Below are 14564 nucleotides of genomic sequence, written 5' to 3' on the forward strand. Positions count from 1 at the left end.
GAATCATTAGAGTTCCAGAGGAAAAGGAGAAAAGAGCAGAGAGTTTATTTAAAGGAATAATTGTTGAGAACTTCATAAAGCTTGGAGAGACTGGGACATCTAAGTTCATAAAGCTAATAGATCATTCCATTATCTCAATTCAAAATGAACTTCTCCAAAAAACATTATAATGAAACCGTTAAAATTCAAAAATGAAGAAAGAATACTAAAAGCAGCAAGTGAAAAATGAGTGTAACCTACAAAGGAAACTCCTTTAGGCTAACAGTGCATTTCTCAAGAGAAAGCTTAACTACTGAAAGAAAAAAAAATTCCAATTCAGAATACACTAGTAAAGTTAACCTTCAGAAATAAAGGAGAAATAAAGATATTCACAGATAAATAAAAATGGAGGGATTTCATTATCACTGGTAGACCTTCCTTAGGAGAAAGGCTGACAGGAGTTGCTCCAACTGAAATGAAAACATGCTAATTATTAACATGAAAACATGTGATACCATACAACACAATGATAAAGGTAATTATACAATCAGAAAATTCTAATACTATAATATGATGGTGTGTTAACCACTTAATTATAGTATAAAAATAAAGGAAAAGAGTATTGAAAATAACTACAGTTACTACAATTTGCTATCAAACATATAAGAGGCAAATTGTGCTATCGAAAATATAATTGGGGGAGGTAAAAGGGTAGAAATAGAGACTTAAAAAAATAGAAGAGATCAATGAAACCAGACGGTGGTTCTTTTAAAAGATAAAATAAATCTTAAGCTGGATTCATCAAGACAAAGAGAGGACTCAAAATCAGAAATGAATGAAGAGTGCTAGCAATTGACACCACAGAAACACAAAGGATTATAAGAGAATATTATGAAAAATTATATGCCAATAACCTTAACAACCTTGAAGAAATGGACAAATTCCTAAAAACACATAACCTTCCAAAACTAAATCAGGAAGAAATAGAAAATCTGAATAGACTGATTACTGACAATAAAATTGAATCAGAAAACAAAAACAAAAAACCCTCCCAACAAACAAAAGGCTGACTTCATGGGTGGATTCTACCAAACATTTCAAGAAGAGTTAGTACTTAGTCCTCTCAAACTACTCCAAAAAATAGAGGAGGAAGAAAAGTTTCCACATTTATACTCCAAAGCCAGTATAACCTTGACCAAAACAGGACAAAAAAAAAATTATGAAAAAAGGAAGTTGTAGGCCAAAATCTCTGATGAACACAGATGCAAAATTCCTCAACATAATATTAGCAAACTGAATTCAATACATTAAAAAATCATTTACCACAATCACGTGGGATTTAGTCCAGGAATGCAATGAAGGTACAGTAGTCACAAATCAATCAAAGTAATACATCACATTAACAAGAGAAAGAATAAAAATATGACCATCTCAATAGATGCAGAAAAAGCCCTTGATAAAATATAATATTAATTCATGATAAAAACTATGAAAAAAGTGGTTTTAAAGGAGCATAAGGGCCATATATGACAAACCCACAGCTAGCATCAGACCTGATCGTGAAAAACTGAAAGCTTTTTCTCTAAGATCAGATATAAGAAAAGGATGTCCATTCTCAACACTTTTATTCAACATAGTACCGAAAGTCCTAGCTGCAGCAATTAGACAAGAAAAAGAAAAAAAAGCACCCAAATTGGAAGGAAAACTTTAACTATTTGCTGAGGAAATGATATCATATACTGAAAACCCTAAAGACTTCTACCAAAATACCACAAGAATTGATAAATAAATTCAGTAAAGTCACAGGATGCAAAATTAATATACAGGAATCTGTTGCATTTCTATAAACTAATAATGAAATAGCAGAAAGAGAAATTAAGAAACAATCTCATTTCAATCACACCAAATAGAATAAAATTCTTAAGAATAAACTTAACCAAGGAAGTGAAAGACCTGTACTCTTAAAACTATAAAACATCAATGAAAGTAATTGAAGACAACACAAACAAATAGAAAAATATTCCATGCCTGTGGACTGGAAGAACAAATATTGTTAAAATATCCATATTACCCAAAATCACTCAACAGATTTAAAGCAATCCCTATCAATACACCACAGAATTTTTCACAGAACTAGAACAAATAATACTAAATTTAATGGAACCACAAAAGACCCCAAATAACCAAAGCAATCTTGAGAAAAAACAAAGCTAGAGGTATCACAAGCCCAGATTTCTAGATATACTACAAAACTGTATAATCAAAATAGTATGGTACTGTCACAAAAACACACACATAGCTCAATAGAACAAAATAGAGAGCCCCAAATAAACCTACAATTATATGGTCAATTAATTTATGACAAAGGAGACAAGAATTTACAATGAGTAAAAGAGTCTCTTCAACAAATGGTGCTGAGAAAACTGGACAACTATACACAAAAGAACAAAACTGGACCACTTTTTAACACCATACACAAAAATAAACTCAAAATGGATTAAAGACCTAAATGTGAGACCTGAAACCATACAATTCCTAGAAGAAAACAGGCAGTATTCTCTTCAACATGAACCATAGTAACATTTTTCTAGATATGCTTAGGACTACACCAAAATAAAAGATTTTGCATAGTAAAGGAAACCATCAACAAAATAAAAGGCAACCTACTGAATGGGAAAAAAAGTAAATGATATATCTGATAAGAGGTTAATATCCAAAATATACAAAGAACTTAGACAACACCAAAACAAAACAAAACAAAACAAAACAAAAACTCACAAATAATCCAATTAAAACATAAGCAGAGAACCTGAATACATTTTTCCAAAGAAAACAGGCAGATGGCCAACAGACTCATGAAAAAATGCTCAACATCACTAATCTAGGGAAATGCAAATCAAAACCACAACATAGAATCAAAAAGACAAAGAATAAGAACTATTGGCAAGAATATAGAGAAAAAGGAACCCCAGTGCACTATTGGAGAGAATGCAAATCGGTGCAGCCACTATGGACAACGGTATGGAGTTTCCTCAAAAAGTTAAAAATAGAAATACCATATGATCCAATAACTCCACTACTGGGTATTTACCCAAAGAAAATGAAAACACTTATTTGAAAAGACATGCTCCCCTATGTTTACTGCAACATTATTTATAATAGCAAAGATATGGAAGCAATGCACATGTACACCAACAGATGAATAAAGAAGATAAGATGTGGTGTGTGTGTGTGTGTGTGTGTGTGTGTGTGAAATGTGTGTGTATACATATAAGATCTTACCAATTGCAATAACATGGGTGGACTTAGAATGTATTATGTTGAGCACAGTAAATCAGATAGAGAAAGGCAAATACAGCATGATTTCACTCAAATATAGATTTAAGAAACAACACAAATAAGCAAAGAATAAAAGAGACAAACAAAAACAAACTCTTAAATACAGAGAACAGACTGATAGTTTCCAGAAAATAGATGGGGAGACAGGTGAAATCGGTAAAGGTGATTAAGAGGTAGAAATTTCCATTTACAAAATAAAGAAATCACAGAGGTGAAAAGTACAGCACAGGGAATAAAGTCAATAAAATTATAATAATGTTTAGTAACAGATGGTAACTATACTTAACATGATGAGCACTGAGAAATGTATAGAATTGTTGAATCATTATGTTGTACACCTGAAACTAATATAACACTCCATGCTAATTATACATCCAAAAAAAGCCATCATCTCATGTAGTTACAAAAAAAAAAAAGATGTTTTTCCCCCTTGTGATGAGAATATAGTATTATTAACATTATTGGGTACAAAATTTTTAACTGTGGTAAATGTGTATGCTATGATATAGATAGATGATAGATAGATGGTAGATGATGAAGATGATAGATAGATGATAGATAGATGATAGATGATAGATAGATAGATAGACAGATAGATAGACAGATAGATAGATAGATGGAGTGGGTTTTACTAGTGATAATCACCTTGATCTTTAACTGCTTAAAGTAGAAAAGAGAAAGAACAGAAGGTTTACAAGGTCCATGACCCATTCAGTGGTAAGCCCAAATGAATGGTTGATTTATTATGATAGATAGAGATAGATGATAGATGATAAATAGGTGATGGATAGATAGATTGATGACAGATAGACAATATATCCCTTATACTACCCTGATGAGAAAGCCTTATTCCCATTTTGTGTAGAGAAATAAAAAGGATCAGAAGAGCTAAATAAAATACCCCCATTTCTTCCTCTGGAAAAGCAATTTCTCTATCTGATGCCACAGTCTACATACAATACAGTCTTGTTCACTGACTGGGTCAGCTTAAAATGAGCTGGCTTCATACAAGTGGGTCAGGAAGAACTTTCTATGAAGTCATTTCTCTTTTAGAATAATCCATATTCATTATAATATATTACACAAAGTAAAAAGTCTGTATTGAGACATTTTATAAAACTATTGTTTTTACTAAAAGAAAAATTGTTCTACATCTTGTATTGTTTCACTGCTGAGAAAAAAAAAAACTAGAGAAATTAGACTTAAACATGTAGAAAGCTATTAGGAAGACCAGTGCTTTTCTGATTTCAGAGTTTCTTTAAGCCAAAAGGATTTATGTCTAGTTTTCCTTCCAAAATATCCCAGAAGAACTTTCACAATGTGGCTCCTGTGAAACCAAAGGAATGTAATGAAGAAGAAGCATGAATAAACTGCCTAAAGAACAAGCAATTTAAATAATATTCAAAATATAATGTATAGTGAGGCAGTTAAGGAAAATTAAAACATCTTATTTTTAATATTTCAGACTCTATGAAATCTTAGTTTGCTCAGCTAATGAATGTTTCTATATCCCCAGTTTGGAAAGTGTATAAAACTCTCTAGCAGCATCTCTCATTAAAATATCTATAAAACATACTGTAGATGCCCCTGAAATGGGACTCATTTAACTGACCCCTTTAGGAGATTTATGACATCAAAGTCACATCCAATTCCAGCTGATTAAAGAAGTTTTATAGGAGCAGAACCAGAAGAAAATGAGACTATCTGAGCTGTGCCTATAAATATAGTGTGCAGAGACAAGCCTTTCAGAAGTGTTTATTAAATGAAAAATGGTTTTTTCACCCTGACTGCTGTATTTCATCAGAGGCCCCAGAGCTCTCTGTCAATATCCTTTCACACATTTAATTGTCAAAACAGGGTAGGCACTCAAACTAGCAAAGGCACCTTAGCCTCAATCATTCTTTATCCTTAAAACTTTGTGGGAAACTATGAATCAATAATATATTTGTAGTAGGAGAGTGGGTTTTACTAGTGATAATCACCTTGATCTTTAACTGCTTAAAGTAGAAAAGAGAAACAACAGGTTTACAAGGTCCATGACCCATTCAGTGGTAAGCCCAAATGGATGGTTGATTTATTATGACCCAATTATTTCTTCTCCACCAAAGCCAGCAAAATAAAGTGCACTTATTTTAAAACTTACCCTGTTTGTGGTGTTCTTTTGGTTTTCTTTGCAGAGGTAACTTCAAGAGAAGTGCAATGTGTATACCCTGAAAATTTCAAGCTAAGATTTTCAATTAATAAAAAAATTTGAACATAATTCTAACCCTTTAAAGAGCTAAGAGAACTATATTAAATACAGATCGGATTTCAGAGTTTCTTAACAGTTTTTGCAATATTTATGATGCACCTTTGCACATTGCCAGTTTTATGACTTTAATATTTTTATGCGACATTTTGTTTCCTACAAATATTTGCAATTAGAAACTAAGTACCATTTAAAAGTCAAATAAATATGATAAAGAATATAATGGATTTCTTACTCATGTTTCTATACCTAAGTCAAAACTGATATTTGACATTTGAATTTTTGCTTCCTTGTTCTTTTTATTTTCTGAATATCACACAGCCGTCTATTGCATATTTTTCTTAATAAAGAGCCATGAGTTATGACTATTTTGTTGATATACAATAGTACTGCTGTAATGTAAATAATATCAGTATTATGTTAATCAAGAAAATAGGGTGGACCTATTTTGTGATTGCATAGCTCAGTAATACAAAAAAAAAACAGCATCAAGTGATTATTTTTAAAGACATATAGGATATTTGAATTAGAAGTTCTTGGTAGTTTCTCCTTGTTTCCTATGGCTGCTGTAACAAAGTATGACAACCTGGGCATCTTAGAAACAACAGGAATGAAAGAAAAATCCAGAAATGTATTGTTTCACAGTTGCAGAGGTGAAAAGTTAGAAATCAAGGTGTGGGCAGGGCCATATTCCCTTCGAAACCTGCAAGAGACAATCCTCCCATGCCTCTTCCTAGTTTCTGATGGTTGTGGATAATTCTTGACATTCTTTGGCTTGCAGCTGCAGCACTTCAGTATCTGCCTCGGTATTTATATGGCCTTCCCCTTTGTGTGTTTTGTCTCTGTGTCTTTTCTTATAAGGACACAAGCCACATTGGATTGAGTGTGACCTCATCTATCTAGCACGACTTCATTTTAACTAATTATATCCACAGTGACCCTATTTCCAAATAACTTTGCATTCTGAAGTCTGTATTCAATGGCCCTATATAGAATTCTGAAAGTTAGGACTTCAACATCTTTTGAGGGGCACAATTTTAGCCTTAACAGGAATCATCTATCAGATAACTTTCTTCAAGGACAAAAAATTAGTTCATGTTGGAGAAACAGTTTTATATAGTAAGATTTGTTTAATTTATTCTTTCCTAATAAGGCAAAATTTGAGCTAAAAAAATAAAGAACACATATTTTTATTAATCAGTTGGTATATATTTTTCAATGTCATTATTAATATGGCAAACTCATGTGACAAGTTTCTAGGAACGCTTCTATTTCCAACAGACAGACTGCATAGGAGTGCATCTCTTTTAGTCTCAGTGCCCTCATAAATAATTTAGGCTTTTGAGGAGTTCCATATTATCTCTTTTAGGACATCAGGAAAACCTTTAATTGCAAAGGGGAATTTTCAAGTGTCTGTCCTCTTGGATGCTCAAAGTTTACAGAAGCAAAGGTGTTATTACTTTATACTGCAGATGTAGCTTTCACATCCTAGCATAAGGTTGCAAAGCAAATCAGGAAATAGGCTATTTCTAGGGAGTATTACTGAAATCATGTTAAGTCAATGATACCATCATCTCTGGTCTAAGGTTTTCAGATAAAATCTTGATGCCTAGAAAGAAATAAAGGAAGCTGGGCACTTTATTTCAATATCTTACTCCACATAGGTAAAAGATAAGAATGATATGCAGGTAGAAGACGGTTTCCTCCACAGAGGCCTTGTTAGCCAAAGCAGGCAATGACCTTCTAAGGTCACATGGCTGATTATCTGCAGTGGAAGAGTTGGTATCTGAATTTAAACACCTTGAAGTTTCTATTTGATTCTGAAATAATTGTTTAATTCCTAAAAATAGTGTTAACAATTCAGGGGTTCATGTGTCCCTTGGGGAATCTAATGAAAATCAGGAATACTCTTTGTTACAAATTATGCATGTCACAATCATATAAAAGTTTGCATAAAATTTCATTGAGTTAATGGACTTGCCTGTTTTATACCGATTCTTCTATGGAATGTTCCAGGAAGGATCATTATTAGAATACATATGATGAGATGGTAGTACCATTTTTGGAATCATAGAACGTTAAACATAACTGCTTCCACTGGAAACCATGTTAAGAGATCTGGACTCTTTTCAAAATAAAATTTTGTCACAATGTCTCTGTTATGCTTTTAGAAATCTCCTTTTTGGAAATTGCTGGATATAATATTTAGTGATTTAGAATGAATACCTTACTTATCCAAGTCTATGAAATTAAGTATTGAGTTTTTAACCAGTCTGAAATTATCTTATCTACAAAATAAATTAATATAGTTAATAATCATTTTAATACATATATCTGTCCCACTTTTAATATATATGAATATATTTGCATATTTCATTGTTTACCATATGGCATAAAAGCAGAAGTTTAACAGTATGAGGAAGCAAGGTTATTGGTTAGATGTAAATGGCCTGGATGAGGACAACAGCACAGAGTCACCCATATTCCATCACACATTTAGAAATGAACCATCAGGAAAATTTGTAGGTCACTTCAAGCTGACTTTGAAGTATGGTCTTTTATAGAACCAAGCTAAACAGTTTTAATACTTCTGGGAGTTCTGATAACACAATCTAATTCTATTCATTACTACTGGTCTCTCCAACCTAGGCATGGATTGTCACACTAACCTTTTGTCTTACTGTACTGAGCTCAGTTTATGACTTTTTTTGCCATATGCTTTAGAGAAAAATTAGACTATTTGGTATATGTATGATAAGATTCAAGGTGAGAAACAAGTTTAAATATACATATATATTTATAGGTCATGCAAACCATGTAGCATTCTATTAAACCTTCATTGTTTAAGAGGTGAGAAAACTCAGGTATTGTTTGAGAAAGAAAGGAAAGATGGAGGAAGGAAGGTAGGAAAAAAAGAAGAAAGCCAAGCCTTACTAAAAGTTGGAGAAATTGACTATGCAGTTTGATATATATTCACAAATTCCTGAAAAAGATTGTTATTTTTTCCCACATAAGTATTCATAGTGTTTGCAAAAGAACATGTAAACACCCTTTAATTCTTTGCAAATACATGGCATCTCTTCTTCTTGTTCTTAGCATAATTCAATTTTTTCTCTTGTTCTCTTTGCCTAGGACACTCATGATCATCACACTCAAGATTTAGTGCCCCTTTATTAGATTTTCACTATAGCCATCTAGCCTAAGCCCTAAGACAGCCTCTTTCTTTTCCTCATTTTTCCATGTCCAGAACATACACCCAATGCATGACATTACGTTTACTGAATGAATGGATGGATCAATGAATAAATATATCAATATTCATCAGACTTTTGTTTTAACTACAATCATGGCATATCATAATGAATTCATAGTTTTCATCTGGTCTTTTTTTTTTATTTCTACTTTCTCTAGATACCTTCCTCATTTCTTTTTTTTAAGATTTTATTTATTTATTTGAGAGAGAGAGAATGAGAGAGAGAGCATGAGAGAGGGGAGGGTCAAAGGGAGAAGCAGACTCCCTGCCGAGCAGGGAGCCCGATGCGGGACTCAATCCCGGGACTCCAGGATCATGACCTGAGCTGAAGGCAGTCGATTAACCAAATGAGCCACCCAGGTGCCCGATACTCTTCCTCATTTCTGATTTTCCTTCATCATTACTCTCAAGTTTGGAAACTTCTTAAATTTTTGCATAAACTATATTACAAATATTGTTTAGAAATCACAAACTAATCAAATTATTGATATCTCTAAAACTTTATAGAGCCCACCTTAGACATTTGCTTGTAATTCCTAAGGCTAATGATTTCTGTAGCTCTACATAAGTTTGAAAATCAACCTAAATCCAAAATATGCATGTACTTATTCAATATACAGTGTCAAGTGTGTGAAAATAACTATGCTAGGTGCTGAAAAAATAGATAAGTTAAACTTAGTTCTCACAATCTAGTGAGACAAGAATATAAATAAATATCATTGCTTTCTTTCAATATATGCTTTTCATTTGTTAATATTTTATGTGTTTTGTTTAAAAGGAACTAAAATGGTGACTATAACTATGTGATAAATGATGTTTAAACAACAACAACAACAACAACACCCAGAGCACTGTGGGAGCAAAGAGAAGATACAGACCACAGCTAAAGCTTATGTGGAGACTAACATCCCCTACACCCAGGCTCTCAGGTCAATATTTTCTTCCTGTGAATTTGCAAAACAACACAACTAAAATAGTGAATTCTACCTGCTTCATTCAAGACTATATCCTTGTATATTAAATTTTCAAAGGGCAGCAATGCCTTCCTTAGGACAGTAGGTTAACCACTCCAATCAAGACATAGGGTGTCAGATGGATTAAAAATAAAAACAAAAACAAGACCCATCTATGTGCTGCCTACAAGAGACTCATTTTAGATCTAAAGACACCTGCAGGTTTAAAGTGAGGAGGTGGAGAAATACTTACCATGCAAATGGACATCAAAACAAAGCCAAAGTAGCAATACTTATATCAGACAAACTAGATTTTAAACCAAAAACTAACAAGAGATGAAGAAAAGCAATATGTCATAGTAGAGGTGACTATTCAATGAAGATCAAACAATTATAAATATTTATGCCCCCAACTTGAGGGCACCCAAAAATATAAAACAATTAATAACAAACATAAAGGAACTAATTGATAATAATACAAAAATGGTAGAAGACTTTAACACCCCTCTTACATCAATGGACAGATCATCTAAGCAAAAAGTCAATAAGGAAACAATGGTTTTGAGTGACACATGGACCAGAGAGACTTAACAAATAAATTCAGAACATTCCATCCTAAAGCAGCAGAATATAAATTCTTTTCAAGTGCACATGGGACATTCTCCAGAATAGATTTCACACTAGATCACAAATCAGGCTTAACAAGTACAAAAAGATTGATGTCATACTATGCATAGTTTCTGAACACAACACTATGAAACTTGAAGTTAACCACAAGAAAAAATTTGGAAAGATCACAAATACATGGATACTAAAGAACATCCTACTAAACAATGAATAGATCAAGCAGGAAATCAAAGAAGAAGTTTAAAAAAAATACATGAAAACAAATGAAGATGAAAACACAATGGCCTAAAATCTTTGGGATCCAGGAAAAGCAGTCCTATGAGGGAAGTATATAGCAATACAGGCTTACCTCAAGAAGTAAGAAAAATCTCAAATAAACAACCTAACCTTACACCTAAAGGAGCTAGAAAAAGAACAACAAATGAAGCCTAAGGCTATCAGAAATAGGGAAATAATAAAGATTAGAGCAGAAACAAATGATATAGAAACTAAAAAACCAATAGAATGGATCAATGAAACCAGGACCTGGTTCTTTGAAAAAATTAATACAATTGAAAAACCCCTAGCCAGATATCAAAAAGAAAAGGGAAAGGACACAAATAAATAAAATCATGAATAAAAGAGGAGAGATCACAACTAATACCACAGAAATACAAACAATTATAAGAGAACATTATGAAAACTATATGTCAACAAATTGGACAACCTGAAAGAAATGGATAACTTTCTAGAAACATATAACCTATCAAAACTGAAACAGGAAAAATAGAAAACTTGAACAGGCTGATAACAAGCAAAGAAATTGATCAGGAATCAAAAATCTCCCAACAAACAAAAGTTCAGGGCCAGATGGCTTCACAGGGGAATTCTACGAAACATTTAAAGAAGAGTTAATACCCATTCTTCTGGAAATATTCCAAAAAACAGAAAAGGAAGGAAAATGTCCAAATTCATTCTATGAGACCAGCAGTACTCTGATACTAAAACCAGAAAAAGACTCCACTAAAAAAAAGAGAACTACAGGCCAGTATCATTAATAAACATGGAAGCAACAATTCTCAACGAAATATTAGCAAATCAAATCCAACAGTACATTAAAAGAATCATTCACTATGATCAATTGCAATTTATTCCTGGGCTGCAAATGTGGTTCAATATTCACAAATCAATCAATGTGATATACCACATTAATAAAAGAAAGCATAAGAGCATATGATCCTCTCAATATATGCAGAAAAAGCATTGGACAAGTAGAAAATTCATTCATGATAAAAACCCTCAACAATGTAGGGTTAGAGGGAATATACTTCAACATAATAAAGTCCATATACAAAAAAACCCATAGTTAATATCATCCTCAATGTGGAAAAACCAAGATCTTTTCCTCCACACTCAGGAATAAGACAGGGTTGTCTACTCTCACCGCTGTTATTTAACATAGTACTACAAGTCCTAGCTTCAGCAACCAGGCAACAAAAAGAAATAAAAGGCATCCAAATCAGCAAAGTAGAAGTTAAACTTTCACTGTTTGCAGATGATATGATAGTCTATATAGAAACCCCAAAAGCCCCCACAAAAAAATTGCTAGAACTGATACACAAATTCCGTAAATTTGCAGGATCCAAAATCAATGTACAGAAATCTGTTGTATTTCTATACATTCATAAAGAAGCAGTAGAAAGAGAAATTATGGAATCAATCCCATTTACAATTACACCAAAAACCTTAGGATACCTAGGACTAAGCCTAACCAAAGAGGTGAATGATCTGTACTCTGAAAACTAGAAAACACTGATGAAAGAAATTAAAGATGGCACAAAGAAATGGAAAGACGTTCTATACTTATGGATTGGAAGAACAAATATTGTTAAAATATCTATACTACCCAAAACAATCTGCACATTTAATGTAATCCTTATCAAAATGTCAACAGCATTTTTCCACAGAGGTAGAACAAACAATTCCAAAATTTTTATGGAGCCACAAAGGACCCTGAATAGCCAAAGCAACCTTGAAAAAGAAAAGCAAAGCTGGAGGTATCACAATTCCAGACTTTAAGTTATATTACAAAGCGAGGTGATCAAAACAGTATGGTACTGGCACAAAAATAGACACATAGATCAATAGAACAGAGAGCCAGAAATGAACCCATAACTACATGGTCAATTAATCCTCGACAAAGCAGGAAAGAATATCCAATGGAAAAAAGACAGTCTCTTCAACAAATGGTGTTGGGAAAATTAGATAGTAACATCTAAAAGAATGAAACTGGACCACTTTCTCACATCATATACAAAAATAAATTCAAAGTTGATGAAAGACCTAAATGTGAGAAAGGAAATAATTAAAATCCCAGGGCAGAACACAGGCAGTAACCTCTTTGACCTTGGCCATAGCAATGTCTTACTAGGTAAGTCTCCTGAGGCAATGGGAACAAAAGCAAAGATAAACTATTGGGACTTCATCAAGATAAAACCTTCTGCACAGTGAAGGAAACAGTAAACAAAACTAAAAGGCAACCTACAGAATAGGAGAAGATATTTGCAAAAGACATATCTGATAAAGGGTTAGTATCCATAATCTATAAAGAACTTATCAAGCTCAACACCCAAAAAACAAATACTCCAGTTAAAAATTGGGCAGAAGACAAGAAGAGACATTTTTCCAAAGAAGACATCCAGATGGTTAATAGACACATGAAAAGATGCTCAACATCATTCATCATCAGGGTAATGCAAATCAAAACTACAGTGAGATGTCACTTCATATCTGACAGAATGGCTAAAATTAACAACACAAGAAAAGGTCAGTATTGGCAAGGATGTGGAGAAAAGGAACCCTCTTGCACTGTTGGGAATACAAACTGATGCAGCCACTCTGGAAAACAGTATGGAGAATCCTCAAAAAGTTAAAAATAGAACTACCCTATGATACAGCAATTGCACTACTAGGTATTTTCCCAAGGAATACAAAAATACTAATTTTAAGGAATACATGCATCCCCATGTTTATAACAGCATTTTAAACAATATCCAAATTATGGAAAGAGCTCAATTGTCCATCGACTGATGAATGGATAAAGAAAATGTTGTGTATATAGATATATATATATACAATGGAATGTTACTAGGCGATAGAAAAGAATGAAATCTGGCCCTTTACAACGACATGGATAGAGCTAGAGTGTATTATGCTAAGTGAAATAAGTCAGTCAGAGAAAGACAAATACCATATGATTTCACTCATGTGTGGAATTTAAGAAACAAAACAAACGAACATGGGAGGAAAATGAAAAAAAAAGAGATTATTAAGGGTAGAGAACAAACTGAGGGTTACTGGAGGGGAGGTGGGCAGAGTCGGGGGGATGGGTTAAATGGGTGATGGGTATTCAGAAGGCACTGGTTGTGATGAGCACCAGGTGTTGTTCTAATATTACACTGTATGTTAAGTAATTGGAATTTAAATAAAAACTTGGGGGAAAAAAGAAGGGTAGCAGTTTTAGGGTCTTGCTTCAGTGGGACCTCAACTTAAAACTATGCATGAAAATGGCTGCTGTCCAGGTATGTTTAAAGCATCATGCCAAGAGTGTGCATAACATGCATAGTAGAGACTGATTTTTGAGTAGTTTTACAGTCCAGAAAATATTTCTTCTTTAATTAGGAAAGTTAAATTTATTGTTTGAAATCTCTAAATCACTTTTAGGTTATTTTTCCACCTCTAAAATATGTAGTGTCAACCTCAGTTTTCAACTTTTCTCTTTATTGTTTATATCAACTTGATTATTTTATATTACTTGTGAATGATACATTTCTGCTATCATTATACATTTTTGTTGTTTTGACTACTTTATTCCTGTTGTTATCTCATTCTCTAGATGATCTCCAGAGAAGAAATGGCATTCTGTTGGCTTATTAATATTTGGATTTTTCTAAAAGATTTTATTTTTCCCTTTTATTTTCCTATGTTTCGACAGCTTTTATAACAACGGAAATGCTTTTCTCGCTTAAATTGGCTATAATGAGGAACAAGGTGCTAGGGGAGTGAGTGGACATTTTTCTTGTGCAAATTAGAGGGTTTTCGCAGCCGCCTTGTGCCCCATCATTAAATCAAAGGAGAGAACCGTCTCTGAAATGAGCACCGGCTGTGCACTGTCAGTCCTATGATC

This window comes from Zalophus californianus, chromosome 2 (genome assembly GCF_009762305.2).
Source record: "Zalophus californianus isolate mZalCal1 chromosome 2, mZalCal1.pri.v2, whole genome shotgun sequence".
NCBI lineage: Eukaryota > Metazoa > Chordata > Mammalia > Carnivora > Otariidae > Zalophus > Zalophus californianus.